Source organism: Pseudophryne corroboree, chromosome 2, assembly GCF_028390025.1.
Source record: "Pseudophryne corroboree isolate aPseCor3 chromosome 2, aPseCor3.hap2, whole genome shotgun sequence".
Classification (NCBI taxonomy): domain Eukaryota; kingdom Metazoa; phylum Chordata; class Amphibia; order Anura; family Myobatrachidae; genus Pseudophryne; species Pseudophryne corroboree.
The window spans coordinates 706,450,362-706,468,694 of record NC_086445.1 but is presented as its reverse complement, the minus strand read 5'-3'; the positions used below and the strand labels follow the sequence as shown (position 1 = coordinate 706,468,694).

The 18,333-nt window shown below is 44.1% G+C and overlaps 1 protein-coding gene and 1 long non-coding RNA gene across 3 annotated transcripts in view; one reads left to right on the top strand and one right to left on the bottom strand.

The window, feature by feature from the left end:
• Nucleotides 1-18,333, bottom strand: part of LOC135045813 (uncharacterized) — a 206,011-nt gene that overhangs the window by 69,938 nt on the left and 117,740 nt on the right. The gene's annotated exons all lie outside the window — the stretch shown is intronic.
• Nucleotides 14,629-18,333, top strand: part of PLXNA2 (plexin A2) — a 398,232-nt gene continuing 394,527 nt past the window's right edge. For both annotated transcript variants that reach the window (XM_063955325.1, XM_063955326.1), the window contains exon 1: nt 14,629-15,017. The gene's annotated coding sequence lies outside the window, so the exon portion shown is untranslated. The remainder of the gene's footprint in view (nt 15,018-18,333) is intronic.

The following is an 18,333-nucleotide window of genomic DNA, read 5'->3' as shown; positions in this document are numbered from 1 at the left end:
ATACAAAGGGGCAACAGTATATACTGCTAGACATTGGTGAGTTTTGACCAGAGGTGAGTGGACAAAGAAGGCTGTCATAGATCAGTATACTCAGTATACTGTACTCCAGAGTTTTGACTATAAAAATGATTAGAATAATACATTCATATCATTTTTATAGTCAAAATTCTGGAGTATACTGTAGCATGACAGGATAGGCTCTGCCTCACCTGACCACACGTCACTGATTTAAAGGTATACTAGACTAGACTAAAAACTATACTATATAAATACATTCTAAAATAATAAAAGCAGAATCAATCACTTATGCAGCACAAGCATATATTTGCATGTGCCCAGTGGTGTACCAAGAAGCAATGTTGCCATGTCCCTTCAAGGAAACTGGCCAATTGGCAGTGGAGCAACATAGCCAGTATGTGTAAGGTTTATGGGCATACTGAACAGGCCATCATAGCCATCCTTCAGAGGTCATCATAGCCATCCTTCAGAGGTCATCATAGCCAGCCTTCAGAGGTCATCATAGCCATCCTTCAGAGGTCATCATAGCCATCCTTCAGAGGTCATCCTCTGTTGGGTGATGTACTGTATTTGCAATCCTTCCAGAGATGGGAGACATTTCAGAAAATCTGTTACCCATCAGCGCATGTAGCGCCCACATCACAACTCCCCTGCGCCACCCTCACTATGTTCCTATATGTGCTTGTGCATACGTAGACACACACTGAAAAATAAACAGTAGTAAATAAATAATAGTTCTTAGGACTTGATTCAGAGTTGCATACGTCTGAGTTGCACCACGCATGCTTCCTGATTTTGTTTGTACAGAGTAACATATTCTATTTAGATGCACAGTATCAAAAATATAAGGGACATTCCTGGATGGTGACTGGGAGGTAACAGGGGGGTGGCTAAAACAACGTACGAAGATGTTGCATCTTATTGGAGTGTCACAGATGTGTTGAGTTGAAAGCGGTTGCGTACAAAGACACTGAATCGCTTAATAGAGTCCATACTCAGATGGAGAAACTGCAGCTGCCATAGAGCTGGTGCAAGGGGTCCCACTGATGGTGATGCACTTATACCCCTTTCACATCGCACAAATAACCCGGTATCGACACGGCATATTGCCACGTCGAAACGGGTCAGTGTGCGATGTGAAAGCACTTTGGCCGAATTAGCAGGTCGCCTGACCCGGTAATTCAACCCGGTAAAAAAGAAGGGTTATTACCGGGTTGAATACCTGGTCAGGCACAGTGTGAATGGGAGCCGTTTCGATGCGACATGGCTCCCATTCACAGCATAGGGAGAGGCGTCGCAGGGAATGAGCTTATCTCCCAGCGCCGCCTCCACCCCCGCCCCTGCTGCTGCTGTGCCCCCCCCCTCCCCCCCCCCCTGCTGCTATGGCAACCGACCCGGAAAGCCACCAAAATAGAGCAAATGCCGGATCCCACCCGGTAAGGACACGTTTCTCTTACCGGGTGGGATCCGGCATTTGCGATCTGAAAGTGGTATAAGTGGCATTTCAGCATCTACGGATGCTGACAGTGGGCATCTCAGTCCTTGCACATTCGGACCACTTTGTAACGGCATCAGCATATAGCTGCAGGCGTGAATGTAGCAAATGATGCAGCCCCATCTGCATCCAACTCAGAATCAGCCCATTAAAATTGGCCACATCCTCAATTCATGAACAAAATCATTTTAGCATTAATACCAAATCTTTTGATTTAAAGAGATAATGTTGACTACTGATATTTAATGTGTATTTATTTGTTCTTCAGTTGTATTTCTGTTGAGAAGATCGAGAAACCCATAGAGAAACCCAGCTCACTGCTAAGGTTGGTCTCAGAGTCAGACATCAATATATAATAACAAAATCTGAAAACCACAAGCCACTTTAGCACTGCAGCCATATGCACAGCAACGGGATACATGCTCATCCCATAGTGCCCATTTTATTTCCTTACAATGATGCCATGCATGTACATGTAATACTTAAACTACAATATCAATGTTTTGTACCTGCTAAATTACTTCCTATATGTTTCATTCGGAATAAAAAGCACTACAGCTCTTTTGCAAACATGCCAAGCATATTGCAAATGCTGTCTTGTGACTACTGTGTAAATGCACCCACTTGTATGGCTCAGCTCATAGGTTCACAGACCAAAGTGTCCGTGCCTGCAGTGTTGGATGGGAGCAGTTGGGTAGATCGAGGGGAGTTCCTTGCTGTATGATGCTGCATACAGGCTCGGACTGGCCCACAGGGGCACATGGGAAACCCCCGGTGGGCCTAACTGCCTAGGGCCCACCTTCTCTTATAGGGATCAGGTTCCAAACTGTACACTTTAATTATACATTATGCATATGTTGCCTTATAGTGCATAGGACTGTGCTATATTTTCTACAGTGCATTACTGTTATGAATAAGGTACATTATCAAGCATGCACTAGTAATTTTTACTATAAATGTTTGTCAATGGGCCCAGACTATGCACTCAGTAATGATTAGCCAAGCCTCTGTGGCAGCTGGCCACACCGCCTCTGGAAACTGGCCACATCCTAAAATATGGGCCCTATCATTGCATTCCCCCGGTGGGCCTTTCATGCCCCAGTCCGACACTGGCTGCATATACAGATGTGTCCTCACACATCTTTGCTGCAGTCATGCCAAACATCCCCTCTTCTAGTGTAGGGCATCTTTTTTCTTCTTATTTGCAACACAATGAAACTAGGACGCACAAAGAGACTGCGCTGATTAATTTGATATATGAAACCTGTATATCTGTGTGTGACCGTATACAGACTCAGTCACACACAGTATACAAGTGTCATATTAATCAGCATAGTCTTCTCATGCGCAGGGCCGGCTCTATCATTAGGCAGCTTTAGGCACCGGGATCTAGGCGGGCATCACTGAGTTTGCCTATCACAAAATTAAGGCTATCTCTGGAAGAAACATCCTTGTCATACTTAATGCAAGTGGTGGCTGTGAAACTTATTACTCACACTTTCATCTGAAGGGCTGGGAAGTGGGTATTGGTGGTGGTTGGGGGCAGTAGGCTGAAGTTTTGCCTAGGGTGCCGAGAAACCTTGCACCGACCCTGCTCGTGCACCACGCCCAATGTTAGCAAAGTTGCACGGGACCTGGCAGTTCCCTCACATCAGCCATCTTGTGCTGCATGGCGTAGTGGGGCTGGATGTATGAGGACACTCTGTATACACATGATGAGACCTAACATCACACCCACATGCACAAATAAGGTCATGGAGTAGACAATGAGCATTTGGAGGGCATTCCCTGTGCAGGAGGGTTCGTAGTCTTTTGCTTGACTTGACCAACTTAACTGTAATAAAAAGAGCATAAAAGTGACAAAAGTAACAAATGTTGTCCCTGTGTTGCCTTTTTCTCACAATCAATTACATGAATTAAATTTAAGTAATCTATCCCTAAAATATATTAGTTGGTTCGCCAAAACATGACATATTCACAAATTAAGTGTCCTCTTCCATCCTATAGCATTCAGTGTACAATGGTGTTTTTCCCTCATCTTTTCCTTTGCAGTCACCTATACTGAACAAATAATTGTTGTGTGTGTGTGTCTATGTGTGTGTGTGTTAACACACCATATAATTATTCAGAAACACTTCCTTCATTTGGGTAGGGCAGATCACTGTGTAGTTGGGAATGTGGGTTGTTTTGGAAGGTAAGCATTCACTAGACAAAATCAATTTCTGTCTTGCGTTGCTGTGATGAAGTACAGCAATTGTTTTTAGAGATTCTACCTGGAAGGTTTCTATTTTTCCAGTGCTGTACAATAAATAAGAAAAATGGAATAAACAGTAGTAACGCTACAAAGACAGTCAAGGAAACAGACCAAGAGAGAGTTCTGCTCTCTAAACTTGAGCTAACAATCTAAGGGGCTCATTTATCAAAGAGTGCTGAAACTCGTTGTGAATGATAAAACTTGTTGTGTATGATAAATGGTGCTCCAGCCAATCACCTAATAGTTGTCATTTGTTCAGCTCCTAACTGTCATGTGTTTGAAAAATGAAAGTTGGGAGCTGATTGGCTGAATCACCCTTTATCATACACAACAAGTTTTATCAATCACAGCGAGCTTTATCACTCGTTGATAAATGAGACCCTAAAGCTGTAAACCAACTTCTGAAGACCCCTCCTAGGGGTGATGTAATCATGTGACCGGCGGTCACAATACGGACGCCAGAATCCCGAGCATTGGACAGTCGGCATGCCAACTAACAGGGACTATTACCACTCGTGGCTTCATTGCGCCCCCACCCAGGTGTTCTGGAGACCGGGATCCCGGGGTCAATATGGTGACCTCTGTGGTCCCACACGCCGGTCTCCCAATACCTGCCCCTCTTAGGGGTCTATTCATGAAACAGTGAAAAGTGTGGAGAAGTGAGCCAGTGGATAAGTTGTCCATGGTAACCAATCAGCATTTAAGTAACATTTGTAATTTGAATACCTTAAAATTATACAGAGCAGCTGATTGGTTGCCATGGGCATCATCTTACTGGCTCACTTCTCCACTCTTTTCACTCCTTCATAAATAGACAGACTCCTTAGTATTAACGGAGCCCCAGCAATAACATCGCACCTCTGCTGGTGAAATGCACACGTGCAACTGATGTCCAGGCATGTTGTTTAACCCAGCAAGCATCCCGCAAACCCGTCCAACTTATCTCAGCTTCATAAATAGACCCCATATTCTGAATCATATATACTGTAATACATATTACCAATAATTATGTAATATTGGGAGTCAGGGGGTGTCATTGTACATGTAATTATTCATGTTTCTTCAGATTGTTGTCCAATACTTGTGGGCACTGTGGTCACCTGCTTTGGTCTCCAGTCTATGAGAGTTTCATACCGTATGGACATTGACATAGATACTTTATAAGCAATCATGGTTCAAATGTCATGCTGAGTTGTTACTGTATTTAAACATTTAAACATTCAGTGTATGTATTATTGGTTGTTGTTTTGCCATAAATACATTGGCACAATGCCCAAGTCACAAAATGGCATCATGGGAAGTCCATCCCTTTTTCTTTCAGCCTTATTGGTGCCCATTAACCTGCAGGTGTTAAGAACCCTCATTCAGAACTACCCCGTTTCTATGGAAACCAATACAACCTTTGGCTCTTGTGTTGCCGCAAACAAAGGAAGACTTAGTTAATGTCATGGAAAAGCACTACGAGACATCAAACATACTATACTATTCAAACAGTACATATTTAATGATTTCTGTATTCTGACAGTACTTGTCTTCACAGAGCTTTCATGCTTCCTTGAACTAATTATGTTTACTAATATAGAGAGTATGTTTTCACAAAATGCTGCTCTAACAAATCAGTGTTGCCAACTTTGCTACTGACAACAGAGTTTAAGGTTATTTATTTTGCACAACAAAATATCACTAATGTTACCTTGTTTTATGTCAACCGTTACTAATGAGGAGAAGAAACCTGGGAGTAGGAGAACAGTTTACATCCTATTCTGTCTACTAATAAGAAAGCTAGGATCCTAAACAGCTAATTGTAAACTGAAAACTTATGTAACTGCCATAACGTATAAATAATAAATACTTCAGCTAAACAAATGAAGTAAAGCAGTGCTCAAAGTGGGGGTATGGAAGTTTGAATAGAACAGACAGGGGTTGGAGGATACCTCAGGTCCCCCATAGCAATAAGTATTTTGATAATATGAGCTTCATTTTAGAGTTCTTATAGTACTATGTACGCTAGTTGTGGTTCCGTCTGTGCCTAGGCGCGTCTAGGACTCAGCGTCTTGGTCTCCGACTGGGCACGCACCGTGACGGAGACGCGCCCCATTCACTTGAATGGAGAGCGTCTCCGCCCGCGCGCCTAGACAGAGATACTCTGAATGGGAGCATCTCTGTGCACTCCTGACGTGACTAGGCGGACGGATCGTATGATAGAAAACATATCCCTGCTACCCTCTCATACCCTTGCACCTGTAACTCCTTCTTCCGGGTTGCTATCGATATACCAGCGCCCGTCATCCCAGCTGTCAGAATCCCGACCGCGGGATGCCGGGTGCCAGAATGCCAGCAGTGGGGCGAGTGCAAAAGAGGCTCTAGTGGGCACGATGGCACGCTATTTATTCTCCCTCCAGGGGTGTCGTGGACACCCCAAGAGGGAGAATTGGTGCCGGTATCTCGGCGGTCGGGATCCCGGTGCCGGTATGCTGAGCGCCGGTATCCCGACAGCCTGGATATTGAATGCATCCCCTTACTTCCCTCTCTTCCCCTGAACACACGTCCTGCTCAAACCCCCTGTCTGAGCTTCAGGCTGCAGCTGCCACATTCAGCTTCCTTGTGTCTTTCCAGCCCCTTAAGGGCCGTACTGACAGGGAGATTTCCCCAGAGATGTGTGCTGAGCGGTCCGTCCCCCCGCACAGCACAGCGCGATGTAATGAGCGAGGAGGGGGGACGGACACGGGGGGCAGCTCATTTCACCCAGCGGTGAAATGAGCGACCTGCTAGATTGTGCCTGCATGCAGGCCAATCTAGCACCGGCGATACATTTCACAGCGGCACAGGCGATGTGGGGGTTTGGGGGGGGGGGGGGGGGGAAGGTTGTAGCCAGGGAAAGTGATGGTATGTCATACTGCACTTCGAGCACTGATACAAAGTCTATTACAATCTCAAGAGAGAAACTACTTTAAATGCTCTGCTCCACCTGTCTAAAATGTTAAAGCCTGCTGTATTATGTCTACTTAAAGGGTTATATATTGATTGATCCACAGCAGTGATAAGGAATCTGGGATTGCCTTTAACAATAATATGGAAGCATGCAGTGGATCATTTTCTTGGTGAATAGAATTATTCTGACATTAATCTTAAGGCAGAAGATTTCCCAACAAGGATATAACGCACATTGCATATTAAACCTTAGAAGGGCCCAAGAGATGCCACTCCAACCTCCCAGCCCCCTTCTGAGAGCAGAGCAGGGTTTCCCCTGAGCATGAGTGTGTCACTCAGAAAAGCCCAACTAGAAGGTGCATGCTGGAGACACGGGAGGGTTACCCAGCATTGGTGGACATCCTACTTTTCAGGCCTTGTAGCACCCATGTGTTGGCAATAGGTTAGCCATTGTCCATACCTCACTCACCTATAATATACTGTACTGTATGTATACTTTTATATTACTAGTAGTAATTCAAACCAGTTTGCAGGAAATGTGTAACCCACGTGTTTTCAGGCTTGTTGTGTGCAGCAAGAAAACAGAGCAGACCTTGATGAAAAGAACTCTGAACAATGATGTCTTCTATGCCATAGACAGTAGTAAATTTAGGACCATTACTGTTGTCATTTTAAGAGCACATTGTCCATTCCAATGCACCTTCATTGTGTCCTGCTGCGGGTGTGAATCAGTTGCAGTCAGTGGGCATAGCACAACTGCAGGGTCAGGAACCAGAAGCTTTCTGGCAAGGGAGGCCAGACTTGTGGCTGGTGCTTTTCTCCCATTGTTTTTGCAATAGTCTTTTCTAAACAACAGACATTTAGTACTATATCGTCCAATCCCGTGGATTCAAGCAACATGGAAATATAAAATTTGATGGCAGATAAGAACCTCTTAGCCCATCTAGTCTGCCCATGTACACTCACACACTTACACGCTAAGGTTCATTTTTGTTGGGAGCCAATTAACCTACCAGTATATTTTTGTAGGGATGGTATCGAAATCCGGCGCTTGGGATGCCGGCATTCAGAATACCGGCAGCAGCATTCCCGACACTCAGGATCCCGACACCTATAGTAAGTGGTGAGTATACTATCCCTAATCCCTAACCTCCCAGACCCTAACCCTACCTCCACGCAACCTAAACCTCCTTCCCCCGCAGCCTAACCCTAACCCTCCCTGGGGTGCCTAACCCTCCCTTCCTGCTGACTATCCATAAACCACAGCCTAAACCTAACCCCAACCTCCCACACACATACACACACACACACACACACACACACAGTTTACCAGTGCGGAGTGCCAGCAGACATTCATTTGGGATCCCGGTACTGCCATTTCGATCTAATGGCGGGATCCCGGCATTGGTATTTCTAGCAGTGCCGGGTTCCTGAGTAGATCCCATTTTTGGATTGTGGGAGGAAAACCAGAGAAACCCACGCAAGTAGGGGGAGAATATACAAACTCCAAACAGATATATTGTACACATCGTCTGATGTGTACCCATGATTGCTCTCTCCCGCCCACCAACATTGGTGTCATTCCATCTGCTGTTCTGTATGACAGATGGGATGATCCGGCAGCAACAGCATGCAGCTGAATGCGTGAATGAAAAATATATTGTGTGGTCGCGCGCTATATCCTTCTGTGTGCATGGACGACCGATGTAACATTACATTGGCCGTCTTGTCAGCCGCGATCCCCATTGTTCCAATGCATATCCAGCCTAAGATATGAGGTAAAGAGGGCAGCGGAGGGCGAGGATTCCACCGGGGGCGGGGACGGCAAAGACTCTGTAGTCCCGGACCCTAACATCTGAGGGGGGCCCAGCCACCGGCAGAGTTACTTGCTAATTAATCACCCCCACACAGGACAGTGCCAGCTGCTAGCGTTGGCTGTAGAGTGAAATGAATGACTCATCACACAACTAAACTGTGCGATGAGTCAATCATTACTTAACTCTCCATCCAGCTTTGCAGCAGCATACTGTGAATCAGAAACACCTGCAGTATGATCAGATTATAAGGTTAGAAGCACTGGGCCGCACTCTCATAGGCAGGTTACACCTTTCAGGACCCCACCAAATAAGCGTTGCTTCTTCAGCTCTGCCTCCATAGCTGTTTCACCTGCAGCTCTCCTCCTCTCCTCCCCCCTAGTCTTATTGGCCGGAATTTAGTGTGCACTGACCTGAAGATGCAAATGTGAAATTGCCACTGCAGTGCACAAAGGTGACTCTGCCCCTCTCTCCTATACAGTCTGTCCCACTGTCTCCTTTAGTATTCCTGCCTCCGCCTCTGCCCCACATCTGTATGTCTGCCTCCTCTATATTTATGTATCTGCTCACGCCATATATGTGTCCCTTCCCTTTCCCATATCTGTGTCTATGCTCCCCCATATCTGTCTGTGCACCCTCCCCACATCTGTGTCTCTGCCCCTCACATGTGACTCTGACCCCCATATCTGTGCCTTTGCTCCTCTCTTCATATATGTGCTTCTGTCTGCTCCCTATCTGTGACTCTGGTCCCTTCCTATCTGTGTCTTCGTGCCATTTACCCATATGGTAAATGCCTTCAATGCCTCCCTATCTAATTACAACCTCTCTGTACAGAACACATAACCTCACATATCTTGTCTTTCCTAGCAACCTGGTGGACCATTATGCAATAGGTAGCATCTATCCTTGTGTATCAATGCCTATTTCCCCATAAATTGTAAGCTTGTGAGCAGAGCCTTCCTACCTTTATGTCTGTCTGTTTTTACCCAGTTTTGTTCTATTACTGTTGTTCCAATTGTAAAGCGCAACGGAATATGCTGCGCTATATAAGAAACTGTTAATAAATACATTTTGTCAAGGTATGCCTCTCCACATGTCTGCTGTCATGGCTGAATAGATGACCAACCAGGCCTTTGGTGGGGAGGTACTGAGGCAGTGGGGGCCCTGCCTTTTTCATTTGTACTGTCCCCCACAATTTCTGATGGCAGCCCTGGCAAAGGTTATAAGAGGCAGACATGAGACAAGGGGAGAAGTAAGATAACACACAGAGGAGAAAACAATGGAATATAATGCATGGTAATGTACAGTAGTGGCAGTGTATACATCCCAACATTCCAGATTTCTGCAGGAGCCCAAATTGTTTTTCTGCTATGCTTCTGTGGGTAGGCTGGGGTTAGGTGGTACATGGCCACTGGCACACGAACATGCCCAATATGAGACAGCCATATCAAATGCCCCAATTCCAAATTATGTAAGTTAGTTATGGAAATGTGTAACATACTTTATGGACGGAAGCTGTGCTTTATACTGGGAGCTGACATCATGACTTCTTGCATTTTTTATATATTCTCGTTAGAGCTCAAAAATACATGTAAATATAGGTATGTTTCAAATATACTGTATGTATATATATATATATATATATATATATATATATACACATACACACTTTGTTTTCATTGAGTGGCCTGAGTAGGAAATGATGGAAATTGCAACATGCCATATTGCTACATTGGAAACTAGGCAACATCCATATAAGACAATACAGAGATGGAACTTGTGCCTTAATAGTCCATTTGTTCTGTTTTACAGCATTATAGATCTAGTTTTCATGCACCCAAATTCCTGGAAACCCCCAAAAAAGAGCATAAATATGAATTCAGGCTAGTCTAGGACACTAATCGTAAGGCAACTGAACTGTTCCTTCATCCCATGCAAAATAGTGCCAGCAATCCACTGCCTGTACAATACTATGGTTCAAACTGGGTTTATAGTGATTATGCTTTTTCATTTGGAACCTTTATGCTTTCCTTGGTTTGTAACTAAGGGGCTTATTTATCAAGCCTTAAATCATGTGGAAACAGCTACTTCCGCATGGTTAATGCAATATTAAGAATTGGGGACATTCAGCAAATGCTGAATGTAGGAAAAGCGTTCAGCAAAGTAACACTGAGGACGGGACTGCGACCTTGGGCAATTTATCAAGCTACTTTATGGGGCAATTTATAAATAGGCACACGACTTTATGATGCACATATAGGCAATTGTATACATAACACATATTATCATCAAGATATAATAGCATACTTTTCTGACATGTTGAAGACAAAACTATATGCACAAATCCATTAAAACATGTTTCAATAGATTTTTTTTCTATTCCCAATAGTACAGTAGTATATTCAAATGACAGCTGGGGTGGTTGAAATTCCACTGTGACCTTAACTGTGTGGAGTTTGTATATTCTCCCCGTGTTTACTCCCACAATCCAAAAATACTCTGGTAGGTTAATTGGCCCCTGACAAAATTAAATAATTGAGACCACATTATATCACAGCCTATGTAGACTCTGTTGCATTGTTGGGTTTGCAATGCAACATATAATGTACCTTCAGCAGTTATGGTCTATAATCTCCAAAATGGTTTTCTGCAGCAGTGCAAGATAATATGGCAGTATCTCTATAGTATAATCAGTGTGAGCTTACCAAGATGCATACACTGACCTGATGATCACACTGAGATAAAGAACTGGCAGTGTATCTGGAAGGTAGCGGCTACAGATATAATTATTATACCACAATCACAGTGTCTCAGAGTGCCTATCCATATGGCTAGGATCACACAGTCATCTCTCTACTCTTGATGTGCCTCTAATTCTCAGGCAGAGTGAAATCAAGCAAATTAACTAGGTCTTTGCTGCCTTATGGCTAATACATCAGCACTTAATGCAAATATCTAGTATATTAAAGGATCATAGTACAGAAGTTTGATCATGTAATAGTACTTGAAATAAAAAAGGCACAACAATAAGGAATATTAATATTAGAGGGCTGAGCCTTGAACCACTGTGAGCGTTCATAAATATTGTTCTAAGTGTAAATAGATCAATTTCAATGAACATTGAGGGGTATATTTATTAAAGTAAACGTTTTATGGGGGCATTGGTAATATTAGGGATCCACAGGATTTAAGTGTGAGTGACCACAGCAGATGTCTACAGTAAGCACTCCATTTCTGACTGCAAAGCAGCCCCCATAGGATTCTGAAGATGGCATTAGCCGCTACTATAGCACAGATCCATTCTGGAGGGACAAAGAATGTGCTAAAACTGGGAAATATATGTTCAGACCCTGGCCTCAGCTCTAATACAAAATGGGGCTGTTACGCAGCCATTTTGTAAAACTGTCCCCATCACCCCCCACCCCTCCCTCCCCAGCTCCAAAATGACTGCAGACTGTCAATCACCTGATGTCTACAGCCGCACTGTGTCTGACAATGCTGGACCTGATCTGCACATGTGCAGTACGGGTCCTGAAAAATGCGCAGTTCAACAAATATCAGAGATGTACTTAAACCGTCTGGTTTCTGCACATCTCTGAATTAGGGGGACATTTACTAAGCAGTGGTAAGAGCGGAGAAGTGAGCCAGTGGAGAAGTTGCCCATGGCAACCAATCAACACTGAAGTAACATCTATAATTTGCATACTATAAAATTATACAGAGCTGCTGATTGGTTGATGGGGCAACTTCTCCACTGGCTCACTTCTCTGCTCTTATCACTGCTTAGTAAATGTCCCCCTTAGTCCATAAATGTATGCAAGTACTGTACACACTGCATCAAGAGAAAACAATGATTTACCATCTGACACTTTATTATTGCGATCTGAGAGCGATATTAGCGCCCAGAATCACACTGCAATATGCGATTATACCAGTAAAATTTATTATTGAGCAACCACAGGGACAGGGACTCCAAAAGGAGCCCATCCCTGCTATATGCAGCAGCGGGACTAATGAGCATGTGCAGTGGCTGGGGACGGACTGGGGACAGAATTCAGCCCTGGCATTCTCGTGCACGCGCGTGCCGAAGGTGCGCTCGCTAGGGGCACACATGTATGACGGAGGGGGCGCACGAGCACAGCGCATTGGGGCGTGCCGTGAGTTGGGGCCATGGTCTCGCGGCACCCCCCCATTTTTGTTAAACTGCACAGTACGGACGGGGGGTAGGGGCGCAACGGTGATGGCGCACGGGGTCATGCCATGTCCGCGCGTTACAAACAGATACTTCCGGCGGCGGGGGGTACAAACAGAGAGCCAAGATCTGCGCTGCGCGCACCATTCCTGGCTTCTTTGTGACCAGACTATTTGCCAGAAGTGCCAGATGGGCAGTACGGCCCTGGCGGTAGCCACTGCTGGGGAGGCTGCAAATATTCAATAATAAATGGACCCCATATACATTAACATTGGGCTGACTCACGTTTGTGTTACAGTGTAAATTCTAAACAATGCAAGAGCTTATTTCAGTTATGATCTACATGTAGTTATTTGACTTATTTTATAATAAAATAGCACTGGGGATATTTCTGGAATAATTAGATTACAAATATTCACACACCCTGCGTTATTCAGCATCAGGAATCTAATTTTACTGTGAATGTCACAGTCAGTGACTGTCTCATTACTAACAGATATTCCAATAAAAATTATTCATTATGACAAAAGTAAAAGTTTAAATATAAAGAAGAAAAAGAAAATAACAGTATTACCAAATGTAAGACAATTTCTGCTGACAAGACAAATCTTTTTTGCCAACTGAGCAAAGGGTTAACAGAGTAGAATGGTCTCACAAATGCCATTGGTTAACGGAGCATAGTATATAAAATGAGATTGTACATTTTTCCAGCATATATCTCATTGTCAATCTGGCTAGCTGGAAATGAAGAAAAACATGTCATAATTAGCTATTTCTGTTATTCTACATGACAATGGCTGTCATGATAAATAAATAGCACAGAATTCCTTCCTATCTGCTAACAAAGCGTCCTAACAATCTTTCCTTGAAAGAAGCCAAATGAATTGCACAAAGAATGCTGAGGTTTTGTGACTTGCAGAGAAAAGCTATGTTTTTTTGTCTATGCGGACTAAAGTAAAAAAATCCCAGACATGCCTGATATACAGTAACACCCTGATATAACATACCACTCAGTTTCATTGGTTAGCAAGGGTTAATATTCTTGCTCGTAATTCATTTGAAGTTTATCTGTGCTATCACAACACTGCAAATTGATTTGACCCTCCTAGATTTCCTAAAATAGTCTCTTCTTCCACCAACATCAAAGAGGGAATCTCTGTCCTCCATGGAAAGAGCTTTGATATGAAGAGGTGAAGTGACAAAGTCACAAGGTGTTGAGAGCAGGATAGGAGCTAGGTCCTCTCACTTCAAACACAGTCACTGGCACTAGTCTGCATTGTTGAGATGTTAACTACAAGCCTAATAGACCTGGTATTAAGTATGCAGAATACCTGGCAGAGGTAAGCAAATGCAGTCATTACTACTGTGTCATAATTACCACCAAGAAGGATATGCAGAAACAAACACAAATAGTACAATAATGTGTAAAGCAAAGATCAAAATTGGTGCAATAACTCCCTCACACACACACACACACACACACACACACACACACACACACACACACACACACACACACACACACACACACACACACACACACACACACAATGTGTGTTTGAGTATATACAGTACAGAGAGAGAGAGAAATATATAGATAAATGGAAAGAGAGAGAGAGAGAGATCTATAGAAATAAACAGAAATAGATAGATGATAGATAGAGATAAATAGAAATAGATAGATAGATAGATAGATAGATAGATAGATAGATAGATAGATAGATAGATAGATAGATAGATAGATACACACAACCACAGAAAGCACAGACACGTTTCTATCTTCCGCTATACAGTGCGCTGCTCTGTCAGGGAGGGGGTTAAGCTGCCCTCTGACAGTATGGTAATGATGTGCATGGTAATAGAGGGAGGCAGGCTCTGGCAGGCTAGTGTGGCTGCCGCTGCTGATACTGTGTGTGGATATAGAAGGGGGGAGTATCTCTCAGCCCGCATGTGAGAGGAGCCGGGGAGAGAGGGAGCTGCTGCTGCTACTGTAGACCTCAGCTGCTGCCTGGGAAGCGCAGACGGGAGGACGCGGAGGGAGTGAGGCGCTACCTATGCAGGAGGGCATGACACGGGCGCTGCCACCGGAGCCGGAGAGAAGAGCGTAGAGCAGGAACTGGGGAGGACGGGGAAGGAAGGAGCCGCCAGCTTTCCAGCCCGGGCATGACTGAGTGATTCCCCACAGGGAGATACGCTAGGAATATAGATTGGCCCTGTGGATCTCCTCTGTCCCCCGCTTGGGGCTCCCATCCATGTGGATTACCCCACTGCCAGTGTGAGGCTGGGGCAGCAGCCCAGGAGGAAGATGCCGAGGTGAGAGCCGCCAGCTGTGGGCATGTGGTGGCAAAGGATGCTGCTGGGATGTATGGGAGATGGCACTGGCATGTATTGGCATTTGACACTATAGTCGTATTAACCCCTGGCCGCCGTCAGCAGGCTGCCAATGTCCCGGGGTAAGAGGTAGCGCTGTCTGGTGCCTGCCCCACGGCCGTCACATCCCCAGCCATCCTCAGCCTCTGCAGGGCCACCATGTGCTGCTTGTGGATTTTGGCTGCGATCAGAGGGAACTTGCTTGATCAGAGCTTCATCAGCAGATCTGTAGCAGCATGTATATGCGTATGAGTGCTATAGGAGACAGAGGGAATGTACTGTATCTGTGGGCGCTTTAGGAGACAGAGGGAATGTACTGTATCTGAGGGCGCTATAGGAGACAGAGGGAATGTACTGTATCTGTGGGCGCTATAGGAGACAGAGGGAATGTACTGTATCTGAGGGCGCTTTAGGAGACAGAGGGAATGTACTGTATCTGAGGGCGCTATAGGAGACAGAGGGAATGTACTGTATCTGTGGGCGCTATAGGAGACAGAGGGAATGTACTGTATCTGTGGGCGCTATAGGAGACAGAGGGAATGTATGTGAGTGCTATAGGAGACAGGGAATGTACTGTATCGGTGGGCACTAAGGAGACATAGAGAATGTATGTGAGTGCTATAGGAGACAGAGGGAATGTACTGTATCTGAGGGCGCTATAGGAGACAGAGGGAATGTACTGTATCTGTGGGCGCTTTAGGATACAGAGGGAATGTATGTGATTGCTATAGGAGACAGAGGGAATGTACTGTATCGGTGGGCACTATAGGAGACATAGAGAATGTATGTATGTATGTATGTATGTATGTATGTATGAGCGCTATAGGAGACAGAGGGAATGTATGTGAGTGCTATAGGAGACAGAGGGAATGTATGTGAGTGCTATAGGAGACAGGTAGTGTATGTGTGTGAGACAAAATGTACAGTATGTGATTGAGTGCTATAGGAGACAGGGAATGTGTGTGTGAGCACTATAGGAGACAGAAGGAATGCATGCTATGTGTGTGAGTGCTATAGGTGACAGAATGTACTGTACATGAATGAGTTCCTAAAGAGACAGAGGGAATGTATGAGTGAGTGCTATAGGAGACAAAGGGAATGTATGTATAAGCGCTATAGGAGATACAGTAGGAGTGTATGTGTATGAGCGCTGTAGGAGACATGGAATGTATGTGAGTAAATGCTATAGGAGATGGAATGTATGAGTGTGAGTGCTATAGGAGACAGAGGGAATGTATGTACGCAAGTGCGTTTAGTAGGCAGAGGGAATATATGAGTGTGAGTGCTATAGGAGACAGGGAATGTATGAGTGTGAGTGCTATAGGAGACAGAGGGAATGTATGAGTGTGAGTCCTATAGGAGACTGAGGGAATGTATGTGTTAGTGTGAGTGCTATAGGAGACGGAATGTATGAGTGTGAGTGCTATAGGAGACAGGGAGAATGTAAGAGTGGGAGTGTTATAGGAGATAGAGGGAATGTATGAGTGTGAGTCCTATAGGAGACAGAGGGAATGTATGTGTTAGTGTGAGTGCTATAGGAGACGAAATGTATGAGTGTGAGTGCTATAGGAGACAGGGAGAATGTATGAATGTGAGTGCTATAGGAGACAGAGATGTATGAGTGTGAGTGCTATAGGAGACAGAAGGAATGTATGAGTGTGAGTGCTATTGGAGACAGGGAATGTATGAGTGTGAGTGAGATAGGACGAATATATGAGTGAGTGCTCTAGGAGACAGGGAATGTGTGAGTGCTATAGGAGATAGAGGGAATTTATTTATTATTACCAGTTATTTATATAGCGCATACATATTTCGCAGCGCTTTACAGAGAATATGTTGGCCATTCACATCAGGGTGAATGAGTGGGAGTGCTATAGGAGACAGAGGGAATGGATGAATGTGAGTGCTATAGGAGACAGGGAGAATGTATGAATGTGAGTGCTGTAGGAGACAGGGAATGGATGAGTGTGAGTGCTATAGGAGACAGGGAGAATGTATGAGTGTGAGTGCTATAGAAGATAGGGAGAATGTATGAGTGTGAGTGCTATAGGAGATAGGGAGAATGTATGAATGTGAGTGCTATAGGAGATAGAGGGAATATATGAGTGAGAGTACTATAGGAGACAGAGGGAATGGTTGAGTGTGAATGCTATAGGAGACAGGGAGAATGTATGAGTGTGAGTACTATAGGAGGCAGGGAGAATGTATAAGTGTGAGTGCTATAGGAGACGGAGAATGTATGAGTGTGAGTACTATAGGAGGCAGGGAGAATGTATGAGTGTGAGTGCTATAGGAGACAGGGAGAATGTATGAGTGAGAGTGCTATAGAAGACAGGGAGAATGTATGAGTGAGTGCTATAGGAGACAGGGAGAATGTATGAGTGTGAGTGCTATAGGAGACGGAGAATGTATGAGTGTGAGTGCTATAGGAGACAAGGAGAATGTATGAGTGCTATAGGAAACAGGGAGAATGTATGAGTGTGAGTGCTATAGGAGACAGGGAGAATGTATGAGTGTGAGTGCTATAGGAGACAGTGAGACATGAAGGGTTATCAGTGGAATTAACCCATTCGCCCTCAGCAATGGATAGAGACCTGTCAGTAGCTACGTACTGGATTGTGGGTAATAGTGCACTGCAGGTGCTGTGCTATCGTCAGACTATTAAAAAAAGCATGATGTTGATACATTGATGATTATGATCATCATCATTGTCATTTCCAATAACTAATAATAACCACTTAACAGGAATCAATAGTGCATATTACAAAGAACAATTACACCACAGTAGCATTGAAAATTATAATGTTGTTAGAGACTTTCACTGTGCTTTATAAAACATGAAAAAGATGTAAATGCTTAGTATTTAAAAAGAAAACATAAAACCATGATGGTAACTTAACTCCACAAGCCTTGTAATGTGGTTGCCAGTGAGGCGGAGACCTCAGGCATGCGGAAAATGTGTTTTACGGGCATACAGAATAAGTCTAATGTTGTAGCATACCGAATCATACAAGTATTCTGTATGAATTGTTTATCAATGATTGCATGTATTCATTCATTCAGATGAGAACACAACCATAGATTTTGCATACACTATATGCTTGCTTTTATGGTTCGATAGCTTCTGAGAATGTACTGTCCTATAGTATGCTAAATATTGCTATTATTTAATTCCTGAAGAGCTCTGCTTTTATTGATATTTGCCATTAAGGTTGTCACTTGTCAAGTTTGACGTTGTGTTTATGTTTTATATATTTTT